We start from the raw sequence: 20797 nt of genomic DNA on the forward strand, positions 1-20797 counted from the left end.
AGAGGAGCATTTATGTGAGGTGATTTTTGAGGTCAGGAAAATTGACTGAAAAGAAGTGATGAAGCTTACTGGCCAGTATGATACAGCAAGAGGGAAAGAAAAGGTAGGGCAAGAACGATGGTATGCAGACCTAGCCAACTACCTAGTGATTGGAGAGCTTCCAGAAGTGTCGAGTATTACCAAGGCCCAAAGAATGAAGATTAAGAGTGAAGCAAAATACTACTTTTGGGACGACCCCTATCTGTGGAGAGTGGGATCCGATCAAGTGATAAGGAGGTGCATTCCTGACTGGGAGCAGCGGGATGTCTTGATCCATTTCCACTCCTTGGCATGTGGAGGACACTTCAGTCCTAAGAAGACGGCAAGGAAGATTCTGGATAGCGGTTTTTATTGGCCAAAGCTCAACAAGGACGCGTACGAGTTCTGCAGAAGTTGTGAACGCTGTCAACTGACCGGTGGGATATCTGCAGAAGATGAGATGCCCCAAGTTCCGGTAATTGTCTGTGAGTTATTCGACATATGGGGAATAGACTTCATGGGTCCTTTTCCTTCGTCCTATGGCAATTTGTATATCCTAGTTGCAGTGGATTACGTCTCCAAGTGGGTAGAAGCCAAGGCCACAAGCACGTGTGAAGCAAGGGAGGTGGCCAAGTTCCTCAAAAGTAACATTTTCAGTCGATTCGGAGTACCAAGGGCCATAATATCCGATCAAGGCACCCACTTCTGTAAACGCACCATCGAAGCCTTGATGAAGAAGTACGGTGTGCATCACAGACTATCAAGCCCCTACCACCCGCAAGCGAACGGGCAAGCAGAGATCTCTAACCGATAGATAATGAAGATTCTGGAGAAGACCGTAAATCCTTTCAGGAAGGACTGGAGTATGAGGTTAGAGGATGCCCTATGGGCATATCGCACAGCCTACAAAACCCCCATAGGAATGTCTCCGTATCGAATCGTTTTTGGAAAAATGTGCCACTTACCAGTGGGAATTGAGCACCGAGCATACTGGGCAGTATAGCAAGTGAATATGGATGCTACAGCCTGTGAAGAGGAAAAGGAAGCTGCAGCTGCAGGAGTTAGAGGAACTCAGATTGGAGTCGTTTTATTCAGCCATGTGGTACAAAGAGCGAACCAAATTGTGGCACGACAGTAATCTGAGGACCAAAGATCTTCATGTTGGGCAGAAAGTACTACACTTCCAGTCGAGGTTGAAGCTCATGCCTGGAAAATTCAAGTCGAAATGGATAGGGCCTTATGTCATCACCGCACTCCGTTCTAATGGAGCAGTGGAGATTTCATGGAGTCTTCCTAACTCTGAACCCTTTATTGTGAATGGGCATAGGCTGAAGGTATTTAGGGCCAATAGTGATGTGGCTGTAGTGGATGAGATCCCACTGCAACCACATACTCAGGTTTCATACTGACCGGTAGGATGGGGATTGGAATTCCACTGGGCTAGCTCCTTTTAGCGTAATGTACAAAAGCTGGCAAAGTAGAATTCCAATTTTCCTAAGGAAGATGTAAATATGGTACATATGTGGTAGTTAATTAATTTGAACCTTTGCATGCTAGTTAGTTTTAAGAAAAACCAAAATAATTTTCGGACCTCAAATATTAATTGGGAGTACGTACTGACCATCAGAATACCATTTTGGTGAAACTCCTATTTTATTTAACTGTCCTTTTTACTTTATTTCTAATCTAGGAAAATATAGGGGGAAATCATTAAGGGACGAATTTGAATTTGTGTACTTTCTGCAGCTTTTGCAGGGTGGCAGCGGCTGGAAGGGGCGCGTGAGCAGAGAGTGTACACGCCGACCAATCAGGAGTCGGTATTCTCAACTGCCTCTCCCTCGAAACGACGCGATTTGGAACCGCCTATAACTGGTTGCAAACCCACAACTGCCCTATTCCAACCCATAACCAGTCGTCTCCCTAATTTTTCACTTCACAATTTCACTCTGCAAATTTTTCTCTCTGCAAAATTTCCACCGTCACTCCACAAACACCAACCCCCACTCTATACCCAGAATTTCACAGATCTAAGCCATGGGAAGGACGACATTCGCAACAAAAATAAACCCACTTCAACCCGCAGGGAAGAAAAACCAGAATCACCGCCACCGCGGGAAGAACGGCCGCCGAGCCCACAACCGCAACCGCAACCATCGGATCCGGCTCCTCAAGCGCCAACAATGGTCTCCTTGGAAGCAATGGCGGCGTTTCTTCGACAGCAGGACCCCAATAAGGATTGGCCGGCGGCGCTGGCCAGTTTGGGTCAAACCGGCGGACAAGAGAGAGTAATCGGAGAAAATCCTTCGGAACCGATTGTGCCATCTATAGCAACACTCCCCACCCCCATTGCGACTTCCTCCGGAATTCCACCAGAAAGAGAAGCTCCATCGACTACCCCACCACCTAAGTCCTCGGAACCCTCAGAAACTCCACAACACAGTGATTCAACATTTCAGCTCATTACGATTTCGACTCGGAAGAACGCGAAGCGAGGAAAGGTCAGGAACATGGGAGCCTACAGGGAGCAGTAGAGTCAGAGAAAACGCTGACGGCGGAAGTCATTCCCCGAAAAGTGGCGAGGGAGAAGATAGATCTGAACAAATCAGCCAAGAAGCAGGGCATAATGACCGATGAGGAATTTCAGGCTATTTTAGATGATGTCAATCGAATGGAAGATGACACTGCCGTGGTGGCTGAGGGGCTAGACCTCACATCACGAGCAATAGGAGAGAGTGAAGAAGCCGAAGAAGGAAACCGCTCGGAAAGCCAAGCTAGGGAAGAAGAGATTATGCCGGAATCACCCCAGCCAGAAGCAGAGAGTGGTGATACATCTATTGAAGCACAGGAAACGAAAGCAAAAGAAACAGAAGCAAGACCAGAAGTACCCAACCCAGTGGTACCTCCGGTGACAAAACCGAAGGCCGTCACGAGAAAGTTGGTGTTGAAGGGCGAACCTAAGGCTAGTCGGCCAAAGCTGCAAAGGGTATCTCAACGATGCTTAGGAAAGTGGGCAGCTAGTAAGGCGAAGCCGAACACGGAGGCAGATCCAGTGAAAATCTTGAGTGATGAGGAAAGGGCTACTCCCACAAAACCTGGGGAGGAGTTTTTGCCTACTACTGACTTAGAGGATACTGCAAGGGAAAACGAAACGGTCTCTCCAACACTGAGTGGCCAAGGTGAAGAGGCTGACGGGATGGCTGAGGGTCTGGACCTCGCATCCAGGTCATTAGGCCACAAGGAGACCAGTCCTACTGCCTAGGACAAATTTTCAACACAAGCTGAGAAGGAACCCGAAGAAGAGAAAGAAGAGGATGATGTGAAGAGAGAAAACGGAAGGGGAAAGCCCCTATGAAGAAGAAGCCCAGCAAAAAGAAGCTACGTACAATGAACACTGGCATAGTCATTACTGAGTCAGTTCAGCGAGCCCAAGAATACCGGAGGGAACAGAGTGATAGCGAATACGATGTCAGTGAAGAGTCAGAATCGGACAACAATATTTCCCTAGGGAACGAGGAGTACAGTGAGCAACAGCTTCCGCACGATCATCGGGAGCTAGTACATCCTCCGGTAGAGAGACTGAGGTACCGGCGCTGGACAGTGGACCTTACTGATGATCTGGTGGAGGGGATGAAGCTTTTCGACTCGAATGAGCTACAAAAAGTTTTCGATAGCAAGGATGAAGGGAATAAGCAAGTGAAGAGCGGAAAGGTACTTCATATTCCTTCTTTAGATGAGTTGGGTGCCCGCGAGCAGTTTCTCTCTTATTTGCACGCGTTAGGATTTGAATGGTTGTTGGAGAATGGATATCCGAGTGTCCCGGTTAGATTAGCGAAGGAGTTTTTCACGACCTTTAGGTTTAAGGTCACCAGTGATCTAGATGAGGAATGTATCAGTTTCTCTCTGCTATTAGGACATCGATGACGGAGTTATACCTTCTCTGGTGCGCCAAGCACGGAAGGAAGTTACATCTGGGTTTTTGGACCGCCTACCAATGCCATCTAATTGCCACTCACCCAGCGAGAAACCTCACTCTCTGCCATATCTTGGGAGTGTTTGTCAGAAACAACATCATCATCACGAAGGCCGAAGACTTATCCGAACAGATCATGGTGGATCCTCCTGGTCTTTTTGATACACCTTTGTTCGTCCGAACGAACACCGTTTACATGAGGCAGGGCGTACCACGTTTCTACGCAATGGGAGAAGAAGCTATACCGACTGGGAGATCTGCAGCACATCCGGGAACACAAGATCAGGAGCAGAGACAGGAAAGGCTAGAGAAGGCAGTGGAAGAGTTGGCGGAAGAGAATCGAAAAGCAAGAGCGGAGTTAAGCCGTTTGGCAACTGTGATGGAAGGAATCTTGAAAGAGTTGGGAACCGGGAAGTTGGTCCGTGAATCTGGACCGAGTGGCCATGGAGGCCGAACTAATGAACCACGAGTATCAGAGGAGGTATTAACCGAGACGAAAGAAGCAGAGCAGAAAGAAGAGGCGGAGCAAGATGAAGGAGACGCTGAAGAGTCGGCATAATCTGGGAGCAAGCAGTCCGAGAATGAGGAGGAGCAACCGGAAGAACCACCTGCACCACAACCTGCCCCGCGAAGGAGCAGGAGGAACAAGTGACCACCACCCCACCTGACCAGTTAGTTTTCTTTTTATTTTCAGTTTTTAGTTTTTCGTATTTTAATTGTGTTTTGTTTTTTAGGTAGTATAATCTGTGTAGTACGTGCGCAAACCCCTTTCATAACACTTAGCCTACGCAATAGTCTAAGTGTGAGAAGTAAAGGGTTTGCTATTTTTGGCGCATGTGTTTGTGTTTTTGTGTTTTTTGTGTTTTTCTGTTTTTCTTTCTTGTATGCATGTCAACTCACACTTAGCCTATTATATAGTCTAAGTGTGAGGAGTTTGTTGTATATACATGTTTCGTTTTGTTGGTTTCTGTTTAGTTTATTAAACTCTCTGAAGTGGACATGTCGGATCGTGTCTTCGTGTGCTTACAGGGAAAACTATGCAAGTGCTTGGTCAAGACACCGCGCTTCTTAAATCCGCTGGATCACTAGGTCCAGGAACTCAAGGAACACATAGTGTTTTTGTCGTTGGACACACTCGACTCCCCTTCAAAAATTAAATCCCTCAACCCGAATACTATGGATTAGTATAGGGAAGTGGGGTCGATCCCACGAAGATGGATTCGTGAAGTAGTGCTTAGAGACTCTGGAAACAAGCGGCTGCTGCCACGCAAAAGGGTTGAGGTTTAAACTACCACTAGACCTAGGCACGGAAATTAAATGCTAGACCTATGACACAGAACACTTATAAAATCAGATATCAACGCCGAAAGAAACAATTACTCACTAGACCGTGTAAATGACTGACTAAATATGACTAGGCAGAGAGAATTAAAAAAAGTGGGGACCATGACATTCAAATAAGGTAAGTACAGAAAAAGCTGCAACTAACAAACTCATGCAATTTCCTAACCAACTCAGACGCGTAAATGAAGAAAACAGAGCATACTCCTAGATTCGAACAGAATATAGAAATCGGGACGCCGAAAACTTGCTACGAATCGGACGTACGTCAGATCTACATAAACTAGGCGAAATGAAATGAAAACACGTAGGCTAGGCATAAAATTAAATCAACACGGCTCAGATTCACGTCGAATGCGTAATCCACTCCGGATCCAAGCCATCCGAACTCAACACCCAGCAAAATCAACTCCACAACTCCGATTCTCACAGATCTGCTCAGATCAACTCCAAATCCCAACAATCACAGACAGCCTTACAACATCAGCAAGTTAAAAACCCGATTCATCCACAAACAAACTCCATTCTCCCAGATCCAACCACGAACCTGCAATAATCCAGAAAACAACCTCGAAAACAACCAACTCCAACAATCCAACTCAGAATTCAAGTAAACATAATCAACAAACAAAGATCAACACAATCGGCATAAGCTAAAACGAAACTTGCATAAAAACAGAGAAATATCCAGAAAACAAATAGGCCCGAGCTTCGAACAGCGAAGCTCGGCGAATTCAGCAGAAACAAAAATGGAAAATAAATTGTTTCTTCGCCCTAAAGAAGGACGGTGTTACGACCAGATCGAAATGTATGAAAACTAGAGGTGAACCCCAAGTATGCCCTGAATCTCCCCACGAAAGAACCCAAGTGTGTGAAAAAGTGAACTAAGCTACAAGATGTTCTCGAGGTCTCCAACCGAGAAGATCCCTCCAGGGGACGCAGGAGTATGGCTGTCAAGGCTACCAGAGGGATCCATCAGGACTTCCGCATGATATTCCTCGACCGTTTCTTCCCAGCATCAAAGACAAGTGCCCTGAAAAGGGAGATTACAGAGGGCAGACAAGAGTACGACGAGCCCCTCGGCCAGTACTGGGACAGATTTCAAGGGCTGCTTCAAGTATGCCCCAACCACAAGCTGGGAGAAAAGGAGATCTACTCGATCTTCTACGGCGGACTCACGGTGGACAGCAAGAACGACCTCAACCTCGCAGCTCAAGGGGATTTCTCAAAAACCCATTTTAGCCAAGCAAAGAATATTCTGGAGAGGCTGATCGAGGTCAAGCGGTCGTATGAGACAACCCGAGGGCAGTACAGACGAGAGGCAGTGCACGCAGCAGAGGTGCGCAATGATGAAAAGCTAGAAGCTCAATTTGAGCAAATGGAGAAAAGGCTGCTGGAGGCAGTGGAGAAAGCCATACCACCACCACCAACTGCACCCAAAGAAACGCAGTATGTGCCGCAATCACCGCCGCCAGAGGAACATCATTACTACTACTGCGAGTTTCTCCCTGAGGTTGAGCAAGTGAATGCCGCAGGCTACTGGAATGCAAATGGCAACTAGATCCAGGGGAAGCAGAGAGATGCTCCATGGAGGGATCACCCAAACTTCAGATGGACCGATCAAAATCAGAACCAACCACAACTACCCCCTCCACAGCAGACGCAACCCTCTGACGGACAGTCCAACTGGCCGTCCCGAATCATGGATAGACCAAACACTGGAGGAAACAGAGTACAAGGAGGTCATGCAGATTGGTCAAGTGCCCCACAAGGGAACTGGTCAAGCGGAGGACAATCCAATTGGTCAAGCCGACAAAAGGAAGGAGACTGGGGAGGATACCAACACCAAATCCCCCAGTATAGCAACCAGGGAAGGCAGTCAAGTAACCAAATGGTGAGTTATGTTCCACAGTACTTCCAAGCGAACCAACAAAACCACCAGTTCCAGAGCCAACCAGAGCAGTATGGATCGTCCAGTTTCTATCAGCAAAGTTATGGAGGAGGCCGATTTAATCAGAGAAATAACAGGCAGCAAAATGAAAATCCAGGGGATATGACGATTCCACATCAGCCCAATGATGTTGTGCGGGAAATACAGGAAGCCCAGAAAGAACAGAGAGCCGCATTAGAAATGCTCACGAAACAATTATCTCAGGTAGCCATGTCACTAGGCGAGCTAAGAGGTAATGATGGGAAGATTCCGGCTACAGCCCAACCTCCAGCATGGCGAGAGATTGTTAACACAGTCTCTCTGAAATCAGAAGGAGTTTATTAGAGCTCAACTGCAAGTTTTTCAGCATCCAGGGCAGGTCTTAATGAAAGCCTTGAACCCAGCGCCCTTGATCAAGTCATAGCAAAAAAAGAGTCTAACATAAGTGAACATGGTGCTGAAAAGAGGAGGAGGATCGAAGCAGAAGAAGTAACCAGCGAAGTCCAACCTGGTGATATTCCCTCAAAGAAAACTGACCCAGGAGTATTTACGCTTCCAATCTCCATCAGAGAAGTTCTAAGGGAACATGCAATGTGCGACCTAGGAGCTTCCATCAATGTTATGCCATATTCTGTGTATAAAAAGCTTGGTGAGCCAAGGCTAGTAGAAACCGACTTAGAAATACAGCTGGCAGATGAGTCTTGTATTTACCCCGAGGGAGTTCTGGAGAATGAAATCGTCAAGGTGGATAAATTTATGTACCCCGTCGACTTCTTTGTTGTAAAAATGACTGAGCTAGGAGCGGAGGAATCTGTTGGAATCCTTTTAGGGAGACCTTTCCTGTCTACAGCCAGCACAGTCATTAACATTCGCCATGGAATGATGAATTTGGAGTACAATGGAGAGCGACTTACCATTGACAACGCAGCAAGAAAACCACAAGACAGCGAGAGCATACAGTCAGTGGATACTGTCAAACCTCAGGAACATAAAAATCTGGAAAAGGAACTCTTTATTAAAAAATCCTCCGAGTCCACTGATGATGAAGAACTTGAAAAGGAGGCAGCTGACTGGTTCAAAACAACGATGACTGGGGAAATGAATGATGAAGCCATTGAAAAGGCAATTATGGATTTCTGCTGGCCAACACGACCAACCAAGACGGCAGAAAACACTCAACTAGGAAGAATTGAAAAACCACTGGACAAAGCCGCCCCATTTAGAAAAAAACTGAAGAAAAATCCCACACCTGTAAGGCAACCACTGTCCTTGCCTAAATTACCGAAAACTCTCCAGGGCCTGCCCGAACCAACAAGTGACAAAACAGCCGAACTGAATAGGCAAGGACAAGGAGGTGTTAGGGTTTTGTATACTAGAAATCACCTTTCGAGTGATTGCATACTGTAAAACTCTAATGGTTATTTTCCAATAAATACAACAGATTATTTTTGTCATAATGTTGTTATGTTTTACATTTATGGTTGTTTATTGCATATTTAAATGTATAAGCAAACGTAACAAAGTTGAGTCTTTGTTTTAGTAGACCGGTTGTGGGCGTCGTCCAATTTAAGGTAACACGGTCAGTTCTAAACAAAGAAAAATAAGAATTTCACAACCTAGGTAGGCCTAGACTACCTATCGCGAAAGGTTGCAATGTTAGTCCGATTATTTCTAAGCCTTATTGAAATAAGATGACGTTGGTGTGGTATAGCACTGAATGGATCTAACAGCAAGACGAGTCTTTATGCTATCTACTGAAAGACGAGGTCTTGATAATTAATTTCTTCATCAATGTACGTTAGCATTGAGCATACGATATTGAGTATCCACTACTTTGACTTACCACATGTGCGGGTTTTTCGTAACCCAACGATCCAGGTATATTGGGTAGTGGTGATCATTATCTAGAGGTGCTAGGATTGCTATTATGTTGAAACGTGCGCGAGGAGAGTCTCGTTTGATAACATCCACAAGAGGAGCTCGAAACAAGGTTTTATTATTCGGAACCTAGCTAGTTGGAGTTTAATTACTCTATGAATAATAAATAAGAGTTTCTTGCTAAGTCCACTCTTGGAATTCGAAATATGTTAATTAATTAAGTCTATAGCAGACATTAATTAATTAATGGATGTTTATATCTTTAGCGTGGGAAATAAATCAAATGCAATTAAAGGAAACCCGAAATACTTGTAATTTCGGATTTGGAAGGCAGTGCAATATTACTTCTGTAGTGGCTGTTCGTAATATTCCAATATAAGCTTATATTAAATTGTGGGTTCAATTTAATTAGTAAAAAGCTAATTGGGTGAGGCCTGTTCCAAATTCTTCCTTAGATCCCTGACTGGGCCCAATGTGTGACTTAATATAAATAGGAGAATAAAGGAGACAGAAATAACTTTTTGAATACACAAAATTTTCGTCCCCCTCTAGAAAGAGAGAGCTTGAAATTTGTGCATCCTCCGTGAGCAGTTTCTGTGTTCCATTATTCGAGTCCTAGTACGTTGGTGAGATTTTCCCACACAAATATCAGCGTATAGTCCCGGACACCAGTCAGAAGATCCGAGGTCTTGTATTGAAGATCTTCACGTGGAGACGGAGCAAGCCATCATCGATTCTTAATTGAATCTATGAGGTAAATTGGCTAATTCCGTAGTAAGCATGTTTTAGGGATTTTATGTGCTAAAGCATGTTTTTAATTCAAGTTATGAGCATGATACATGTGACAATTACGCGAATAGAATTAGTCTAAACAATCTGCTAAATAGATCAAATTCATATGATCGGTAAATTCATGCACGCTTCCGCTGCCAACCCCCTTCTATTGGTATCAGAGCCAGTCTTTGGCTCTGATTATTTGGATTTAAATTTCGCGAAATTCATGTATGCATGTGTTATTTGATTGCGAAGCATGTTCTTGGTGTTTTTGTTTAATTTTATGCATGATGAACTCAAGAACTATCGAATCAAAGAACTTGAATTGCTCAAACGCACCACGTGCGATCGAGGTAGGGATGTCGAGACAGTGGGAGCCGGGAGCCGTGATCACGAGGCGACGCGCAGACGAGTGAGGGCTCGTGCGCGCCGCCGGCCGAGACCACACGCACCAGACGGAACCCGGGTCGAGGTCGACGCGGGGGGTGACTGGCGCAGAGTGGTGGTTCGTCCGAGAACCACCGAGACACCATGAGACACCAGGCCAACCCTAGGCGGAAGGCTTCCCGAGACGAATCTCCAGTCGTGGCCGAGACGTGTGCGCCATAAGGCGCGACGTGTGCCGAGACGAGAGGAGAATCCAGGCTCGTGTCTAGCCAGGCGGCCGAGAGCATGTGCGCACTCGTGCGCTGCTGGCCGAGACGCTTCATGCGTCGTGATCTGACGACGAATTCGTCGGATCTTCGTCGTTCATCGTTCGTTCGAACCTCGTACAATGAGATAATGATGAAGGATTATTTTAATGATTATTTAATTATTTTATTAAAAGATATCGTTAAAATATTATTATTTAATGGAAATAAAATCTTTTTGGAAGATTTGTCTAGATTTTAGGAATATTTTTATTATTATCTATATCTATGGAAATAAATAATATTATTTTATTCCTAGATGATATAGATGAGAATAATTTAATAGTTTCCTAATATTTATCTAGATTTAAGGAATATTTTTATTATTTTCTATATCTATGGAAATAAATAATATTATTTTGATTCCGAGATGATACGGATAAGAATAATTTAATAGTTTCCTAATATTTATATATCTAAGATCCTAAAAAGGATAGATATGTATGAATACATTAAATAATGAAATATTTCTTCCTAATCTTGAACATGTTTGAATTTAATTTTTCATGTCTTATTAAGAATTAAATAATTTATTTATTTTAGACAAATCTTATAGTAGACATGAATAAGAATTAAATTCTAGATCAACAATTTCCTAAAGGAAGATAACAACATTAATCTAAAGATTTAATTATCCAGTAGATTAAATACCAACAGAATTTAATTAAGCCTTAAACTGCCTCAAGGCTAAGGATAATTAAAGTAAAACCATAACCCAAATATCTAAGCTATAATTACGAACTCAACGTTTGTATATGGTCTCCATCAATTGGTCTGCAATTTATGAAGTCTTTTTCAAATATTATCGCCACCTACTCTGTGGGGACAATAATCCTAAGAAAATAGCAAGTTCATGAGGGCGGACTTCTCAAATATAAATAGTATGAACTAGAATGTGGTTTCCAATATTATCGCCACCTGCTCTGTGGGGACAATAATCCTAAGAAACTACGAGATTCAGAACTTCACACAGAATTTATGAGATAGCTTGATCTTGTTAGCAGCACATAAGCATTGTTATGGGAGTGTGTTGTAGAAACGAGACTATGTAATGCTAAAGAGATGGTCTTGTTTAGGCAACATTTGGCGGCCATGCCACTCTGTGGTCTCTGGACTATTCGTCGGTGTTGTGACCAGTAAAATTGTAAGATTTTAATGCATATTGACTTCCTCTGGAGGGTACAAAATTTTAATTTTACAGTTGTAAGATTTTGAAAAGTTTTATGGTGAATCTAATCAAACTTCTTACATAAGTTTTTGACAATAGTAAAATACTATGTTTTGCAGTGCAAATCAAATCGTCAATATGTCGTTCAATCCTCTTTCTGCAATTCTCAAAGAAAATAAACTCGAGGGCCAAAATTACATAGAATGGAAACAAAATTTGGACATCGTTCTCACAGCAGATGAGTACATCTTTGTGCTCACCACCCCGCGACCTCCAGTGCCGCCGGCTAACGCTGCGGCAGGAGTCAGAGATGCACACAGACGGTGGCATAAGGCGAATGAGATGGCTAAGTGCTACATGTTGGCTTCTATGTCTTTGGTACTCAAGCATCAGCATTCAGCCATGGAAACAGCCGCCGAGATTATGCAGAATCTCAAAAATCTTTTTGGTACTCAGAATCTAACGGCTAAGTCTCAAGCCTTTTGGAGTATCATGTTGAAGACAATGAAGGAAGGCACGTCTGTGAGGGACCACGTCCTCGAGATGATGGGCCACCTCAACCAAATTGAGGTCTTGGGAGGGACGATCGATCCCGAGTCCCAGGTGACTATCATCCTTCAAAGTCTTCCCCCTAGCTTCCAACAGTTCAAGCTCAACTTCGAGATGAACAAAAGGAATTACACCTTGGCAGAGTTGTTGACTGAACTTCAGTCGGCAGAGGACCTTATGGTCCAGGCTAAGGCGGCCATGATGATTTCGGCGCCTCGTTCCTCTGGCATAAAGCGTAGCAAAGGAAAAATGCAGGCACCGAACTCAGGACCAGCCAAGATAGCTAAGGGAAAGAAGAAGAAGAGGGCTAACAAGAAGCCCACGGGGAAGTGTTTCAAGTGTGGAGAAAAGGGGCATTGGAAGCCAGACTGTCCTAAACGGGGCAAGGCTACAGGTATGCACCAGGCTCTAGTTGTCGAGTCTTGTTTGACTTCGACATCAATTTGCACTGGGTTATTGACACAGGAGCCACTGATCATATTTGTTTTGATCCTGACTTAATGCAGGTGACAAGACGGCTACATGATCGTGAGATCGAAGTCCAGCTAGGCGACGCTACCAAAGTGGCAGCCGTTGTAGTGGGAGACATTTATTTGCGTTTTACTAGTGATAGATTTTTTATTTTGAAGAATGTTTTGTTGATACCTTCTTTTAGAAGAAATTTAATTTCAGTTTCTAAATTGGTTTATGATGGGTATTCGATTTCTTTTAATGACAACTGCGTTATTAAGAAAGATGGTTCTTATATCTGTCGTGGTATCATGGAAAACAATCTGTACACAATCACTTCTACACAGTTTAATAATCGCAAATTAGAACTCAATACAACATCGAAAATTTCAAAGAAACGAAAGGAACCTTCAAGTTCAATGAACGAAACGTACTTATGGCACCTTAGACTTGGTCATGCAAATGAAAGGATGATCCATTCTCTTGTTCAACAAGATCTTATTAAAGGTCTAGAGGAGGAACCTTTTCATAAGTGTGAGTCATGCTTAGAAGGCAAGATGACCAAGAGGCCTTTTAAGGCTAAGGGCAATAGGGCCAAGGAAGTACTTGAGCTCGTTCATTCCGATGTATGTGGACCAATGTCAACGGAGGCAAGAGGTGGTTTTTGATACTTCATCACATTTATTGATGACTTCTCAAAAATTGGATATGTCTATTTGATGCGTCACAAGTCAGAGTCTTTTGACAAGTTTAAAGACTTTAAGACTCTTTTGGAGAAGTATCATGGAAAGAATATCAAAAGCTTACGATCTGATCGTGGAGGCGAATACCTCAGTGCCGAATTTTTGGACTACTTATCGGAGTCGGGTATTGAATCCCAACTGACTGCGCCGGGCACGCCCCAGCAGAACGGCGTGGCCGAAAGAAGGAACATTACCTTTTTAAATATGGTTCGATCGATGATGAGTTATGCACGTCTGCCTATTTCGTTTTGGGGACATGCCTTGCTTTCTGCAAGTCACATTTTAGACAATTTACCATCAAAATCTGTACCTAAAACTCCATATGAGTTGTGGACTGGGCGTAAGCCCAATATAGCACATCTCAAGGTTTGGGGTTGACCGGCTCATGTATTGGAAAAGGATCTAACTAAGCTAGGATCTAGGACGGAGGTATGTTTGTTTATAGGATACCCCAAAGGGACGAAAGGTTATGAATTCTTTAGTCTCCGAGATAAGAAAGTCATTGTGAGCACTCACGCGACATTCTTAGAGGAAGACTATGTAATGAATCATAAACCCAGCAGTGAAGTGGCTCTTGATGAGCTAACTTCTGTCACAAGTTCCATTAACCAAGAACAAGTACCAAGTGTACAAACAATTCCCGAAACTTCAACTTCTACTCAAAATATTGTAGTGCCGCGCCGCAGTGGGAGGGTCTCACATTAGCCCGACAAATACATTGGTTTGGGGGAATCTATGGATCACTCCTCGGACAGCAATGTATTAGATCCCTGGAACTTTGCGGAAGCGCTGGCAGATGTCGATCATTGCGAATGGGTGAAAGCAATGGATTCAAAACTACAATCTATGATAGACAAAGACGTCTACGATTTGTCCGTCACACCTGAAGGCTGTACTGCCATTGGGAGCAAGTGGATATATAAACGTAAACGTGGACCCGATGGACGAGTTAAAGTCTTCAAAGCAAGACTAGTGGCCAAGGGGTATACCCAAAAGGAAGGCATCGATTATGATGAGATCTTCTCCCCAGTGGCCATGCTCAAATCGATCCGGATACTGTTGTCTATTGCAGCTTATATGGATTGGGATGTATGGCAGATGGACGTTAAGACTGCGTTTCTAAACGGCAGTCTTGAGGAGACCATCTACATGGAACAACCCGAAGGATATGCCATAAAGGGCAAAGAACACATGGTTTGGAAGCTTAAGAAGGCCATTTATGGCCTCAAGCAAGCATCTAGATCGTGGAACCAATGTTTCGATCAAGCTGTTTGCAAGTTTGGATTCGAAAAGTGCCCAAGTGAAAGCTCCGTGTATAAGAAAGTTGATAAGGGGAATGTAGTGTTCTTAGTTTTATATGTAGATGACATTTTTCTAATTGGAAACAATAAAAAGATGTTGTCATCAGTTCGAACATGGTTATCAAACCAGTTCGAGATGAAGGATGTGGGAGACGCGGGACACATCCTCGGGATCAAGGTTCTTCGGAATCGAGAGAAGAAGATGTTGTGCTTATCTCAAGAATCTTACATCGAAACAGTACTTAGTCGTTTTAGCATGCAGGACGCCAAGAAAAGTTTCTTACCTTTTAGACATGGCATCCATATATCTAAAGAGATGTGCCCTAAAACGCCGTTTGAGATACAGGAAATTAGAAGGATTCCATATGCTTCGGCAGTTGGAAGTCTCATGTATGATATGCTTTGTACTAGACCTGATATTTGCTTTGCTGTTGGCATGGTGGCAAGATATCAGTCGAATCCGGGCCAAGGACAATGGACTGCCGTAAAGAACATACTCAAGTACCTTAAATGGACTAAGGACTATGCTCTAGTTTACAATGCAGTCGAGTTATGCCCTTTGGGATATACTGACTCAGACTTTCAAGCTGATCAGGACTCGAGAAAATCTACTTCAGGATATGTGTTCACCTTAGGAGGTGGAGCCGTAATTTGGAAGAATGTGAAGCAGAAATGCATCGCGGACTCAACCATGGAAGCCGAGTATGTGGCCGCTTCGGAGGCTGCAAAAGAGGCTATATGGTTCAAGAACTTCCTTATGGATTTAGGTGTGGTTTCGAATCTGCCCAAGAGCATCACCATTTATTGTGACAATTCTGGTGCTGTGGCAAACTCGAAAGAACCAAGAGCTCACAAAGCGAGCAAGCACATAGAGCGGAAGTATCATATCATTAGAGATATAGTGCAGAGAGGAGACATAAAAGTGGTCAAGATTGCGTCAGAGAACAACCTGGCAGATCCTTTAAAAAGTCTTTGGCGGTGAAACCATTCGAGTGCCACGTTGAAGTGATGGGAGTTCAACTCATTCAAGACGTCAACTCACTTTCAGTATAAGTGGGAGAAATTTAGACGTGTGCACTACCAGTTTGTATACTCGAAAGCTGTTTTGAGTATAAATGGGAGATTGTTAGGGTTTTGTATACTAGAAATCACCTTTCGAGTGATTGCATACTGTAAAACTCTAATGGTTATTTTCCAATAAATATAACAGATTATTTTTGTCAAAATGCTGTTATGTTTTACATTTAATGGTTGTTTATTGCATATTTAAATGTATAAGCAAACGTAACAAAGTCTAAGTCTTTGTTTTAGTAGACCAGTTGTGGGTGTCGTCCAATTTAAGGTAACACGGTCAGTTCTAAACAAAGAAAAATAAGAATTTCACAACCTAGATAGGCCTAGACTACCTATCGCGAAAGGTTGCAATGTCAGTCCGATTATTTCTAAGCCTTATTGAAATAAGATGGCGTTGGTGTGGTATAGCACTGAATGGATCTAACAGCAAGACGAGTCTTTATACTATCTACTGAAAGACGAGGTCTTGATAATTAATTTCTTAGTCAATGTACGTTAGCATTGAGCATATGATATTGAGTATCCACTACTTTGACTTACCAAAGGTGCGGGTTTTTCGTAACCCAACGATCCAGGTATATTGGGTAGTGGTGATCATTATCTAGAGGTGCTAGGATTGCTATTATGTTGAAACGTGCGCGAGGAGAGTCTCGTTTGATAACATCCACAAGAGGAGCTCGAAACAAGGTTTTATTATTCGGAACCTAGCTAGTTGGAGTTTAATTACTCTATGAATAATAAATAAGAGTTTCTTGCTAAGTCCACTCTTGGAATTCGAAATATGTTAATTAATTAAGTCTATAGCAGACATTAATTAATTAATGGATGTTTATATCTTTAGCGTGGGAAATAAATCAAATGCAATTAAAGGAAACCCGAAATACTTGTAATTTCGGATTTGGAAGGCAGTGCAATATTACTTCTGTAGTGGCTGTTCGTAATATTCCAATATAAGCTTATATTAAATTGTGGGTTCAATTTAATTAGTAAAAAGCTAATTGGGTGAGGCCTGTTCCAAATTCTTCCTTAGATCCCTGACTGGGCCCAATGTGTGACTTAATATAAATAGGAGAATAAAGGAGACATAAATAACTTTTTGAATACACAAAATTTTCGTCCCCCTCTAGAAAGAGAGAGCTCGAAATTTGTGCATCCTCCGTGAGCAGTTTCTGTGTTCCATTATTCGAGTCCTAGTACGTTGGTGAGATTTGCCCACACAAATATCAGCGTATAGTCCGGGACACCAGTCAGAAGATCCGAGGTCTTGTATTGAAGATCTTCACGTGGAGACGGAGCAAGCCATCATCGATTCTTAATTTAATCTACAAGGTAAATTGGCTAATTCCGTACTAAGCATGTTTTAGGGATTCTATGTGCTAAAGCATGTTTTTAATTCAAGTTATGAGCATGATATATGTGAAAATTACGCGAATAGAATTTGTCTAAATAATCTGCTAAATAGATCAAATTCATATGATTGGTAAATTCATGCACGCTTCCGCTACCAACCCCCTTCAGGAGGGCAGTTAACAAAGGAACTGAGGCAGGAGAAAGATAAAGTCAAGTGGAAAAGAGCAGACCTTATAGAGATGAACCTGAATCGGTGCATACATCCAACTATGGAAGAAAAAGGAGTGACCGACCTCTCCTCAAAAAAGAAAGAGCTCATTGGTGAACAGGAGGAGCTACCATCCCAGTGTCAGACCAAACTAATATCCAGGAGGGAGAATCCGAATTGTCCAGACCCTCATACCACCATGGCAACACACCCACCGGAGGCAAACATGCACAAGGGGACTTCCCCTGACCCTGACCCTGACCAACCTTATTTAGTGAGCAGGTATAGAGAGCGACTGCGTATTCTCGGGAAGTCTGCTTGATCAAGTAACATAAATCCAATCTTCGGTCTGATCAAGTGACACCCTAAGGACACCAGTCACTTCCTTGATAGCACAAGTGTAAATATTTCATGTTTTTGTTATTTTTACTACTTGTTTCTTAAGAAAATAAAAAGACAAGAGTAAAGGCAGGAAACTGATCAAATGGCGTTATTGAGTTGAGCTAATTGACCACTTGATCAGTGCAACAAACGTTGACCAATGGTCACAGTAATTTAATTAATCAAGGACAAGTGGTGATAGGACATGTGCAGTCATTAGAGAGGTGTCAGGCCACACCAACTGTTGCAATAAAGGGACGTCTTAAGGAGAAGGAAGAAGCGTATCAGAGAAGCTAAGCCAGCTGGCACTCTGAAAAGGTGCGACCGTACGTAAGGAATTGCAGAGTACGTGAACAGTCGTAGAGATCCCAACAGTCTTGTATCAGTGTTGTAACACCCGTAAAAAAAAAAAAGAAAAAAAAATCCAATAAATCTAATTAAATCTTTTCCTAGTTGACTTGGTCAGATATATTTCTCTAAACCATATCACCAAACGATTTCCCCATATCTATACTCCCTAAAATCTCTCCAACCACCAAATCCATCAATATCTATCAGTTTTGCATATATATATCCAATCAATCCCACGATCTTTCTACACATAAATTCAATACCAAGAAAAACCAGGAACTAAAAGTTAGAGAAAGAACCGAGTTGGAGAAGAGAGTTTTCTGCCGCCTAAGAAGGTAATCACCGATCAATTCCCAGCCTTGATTTCCTTGCATTCATTTAGGATAACTCGAATTTTGGAGCATGAAATCTGTAGTATTTGGACAGTAGGTTCCGACGCATGTTTGACCGACCAAACGAACTCCTTTTTATACGATTCTTTTTTCTGAGTAAACCTTAAGGTGTCTTCTGTGTGGTGTGTGGATTTCAACCTATTTGGACGAAAGATATATTTTTGGTGAATTTTTGAAGTTGACTGCGCAGTTCTGCCAGAAATTGTTTTTCTCGACCAGGGAGTTACGTTTTCGATTTGACCGACCTAAAAAGATTATTTTGATGTGAAATTTAATTGAATGATATTTTACGTGTCTACTGTATTGTGGAAAAGTTTCAGCCCCAACGGAGACCGGATGAATTTTAAATGATTTTTACAAACCAACCGCGCAATTCTCCCAGTTTTGTTGTTAAGTGAAAATATCACTTGTTGCTAAGTTTTAATGAATTATATGATGCATGTATGATTTAAGAAGGTATCCTATGGCATGATTATGTGTAACACGTTGAGAAGTATTATGGCATGTTTTTCCTTATGTTGATGAACGTTCGGGAATGGGCAATCTAAGAAAACAATGAAATGAACGATAGGACATGCATGATAATTGTAATAATGGAAAACCTGATTGTGTGGTGATATTGACAAGGGTTGTTGCACGTACGAGGGTACCAACAGTAAAAGGTTGCGTAAAGTCGTGATTGTGTGGTATAAGCAAGCGAGGTGGGCTTTCTTTTTAAATATGGGCAATGCCCCAAGTATATTTTTATGTGAAAATGATACGAATATTTGTCATGCCGTGTTTTGTTTTATTCTATGGAACCTATCTGATGTGGCTTTTGCCATCAATGGATAATCGAATTCGGGTCTGTCTAGGGAGTGAGTCCCTATTCAGGCTAGTGTACACCAATGGGGATCGTGAGCCGTCTTTCGGGTCGGCCGGTCTAGTGACTTGGAATGTGGCCACATTCTTTGTCATCAATGGATCAGATATGGTAGACATCTATGGGAAAATGACTGATCAGTCGAGTTTTACGATGGAAATTATTTTAGTGTCTTGGGCAATTTCTAAAGTTAAAACCCCAAGGTCACTCAATGGTGGCATGATAAATACTTTTTATAAAATGTTTTCGGCATGAGTCCACTGAGTGCATCAAGTACTCAGCCCTGCTTTTCTTTTAAAAATTGCAGGTTGAGCGTGACGGGTGCGGTGGGTGTTGAGCAAGACCGTTGAAGAAATTAAGTGTTTAGAATGTGTCATGTCTTCACACGTGGCATATTCCTTCTCTCAAATGCTTCCGCTAAGTAGTCTTCATTCTTTTGAGCTCTTGTATCGCTAAATATTGTTTCTTTTGAGTTGTTGATCATTGAGACACTCTGATTTTATTCGAGCTATTCCCATTTATTTCGGGCTATGGTCGATTTGGTTTGTTTTCCCGTTTCTTCCCCGCTTCTTTAATCCTCCCCTAGTCGCGATCAACCGTGTTTTCTATCCTTAGAAAATGCGGGCGTGACAAAGTGGTATCAGAGCAATTTTTCTTTCCGCTCTGGGCCCGAGAGTCTTTTTTCAGTCTTAGTCTAGACTTGTTTCGCTAGACTAAAATAATAGTGATAATAATAATAATGATAATAATAATTATGCATTGAAGGCTCAACATCCCGCTTCGCCACGCTCAATCAAGAAAGAGGTAATTTATTTTATGAAATTTTTTTTTATGAGAAAGTTTTCTGGAAATGAGATGAGAAGAGATATGGTTATGAAAACAAAATATGTTTTACAATGGGATAGAGGAGCTATGGTATATATATGTGTGTGTGTGTGTTTTGCGAGAAGATGATAATCTATGGTGATAGAAAGATGTATGTTATGCAATGGGGTGATTTATCTTTTATGAAAAAAAATTGATCAATGGAAATACTGTGTTTATGAATTATTCGAAAATTTTTGAGTTTCGAGAAAAATAGTTTTAACTTTTTCGCTTGGAAAATTGAGCTATGGAAGTATGATGATATTTATGTTATGAGGTGCAAAGTATGATGCGTTATTCTATGGAATGTTTTATACGATGGATGAAAGTTTATGCGAAAGTATATTTTAGTTTTGAGTCAAAACTTTTACTTTAAAAGTGAGATGTGGAAATTTTAGGAAAGTGTGAAAGAGTTTGAAGAAAGCTTTTGTGTCAAAATTTTATGAATGCAAATGTGAGGCGCGAAAGTGTTTAACTATGAGATGTGAAAATGTTGTGTGT

This window comes from Salvia splendens, chromosome 21 (genome assembly GCF_004379255.2).
Source record: "Salvia splendens isolate huo1 chromosome 21, SspV2, whole genome shotgun sequence".
Lineage (NCBI taxonomy): Eukaryota > Viridiplantae > Streptophyta > Magnoliopsida > Lamiales > Lamiaceae > Salvia > Salvia splendens.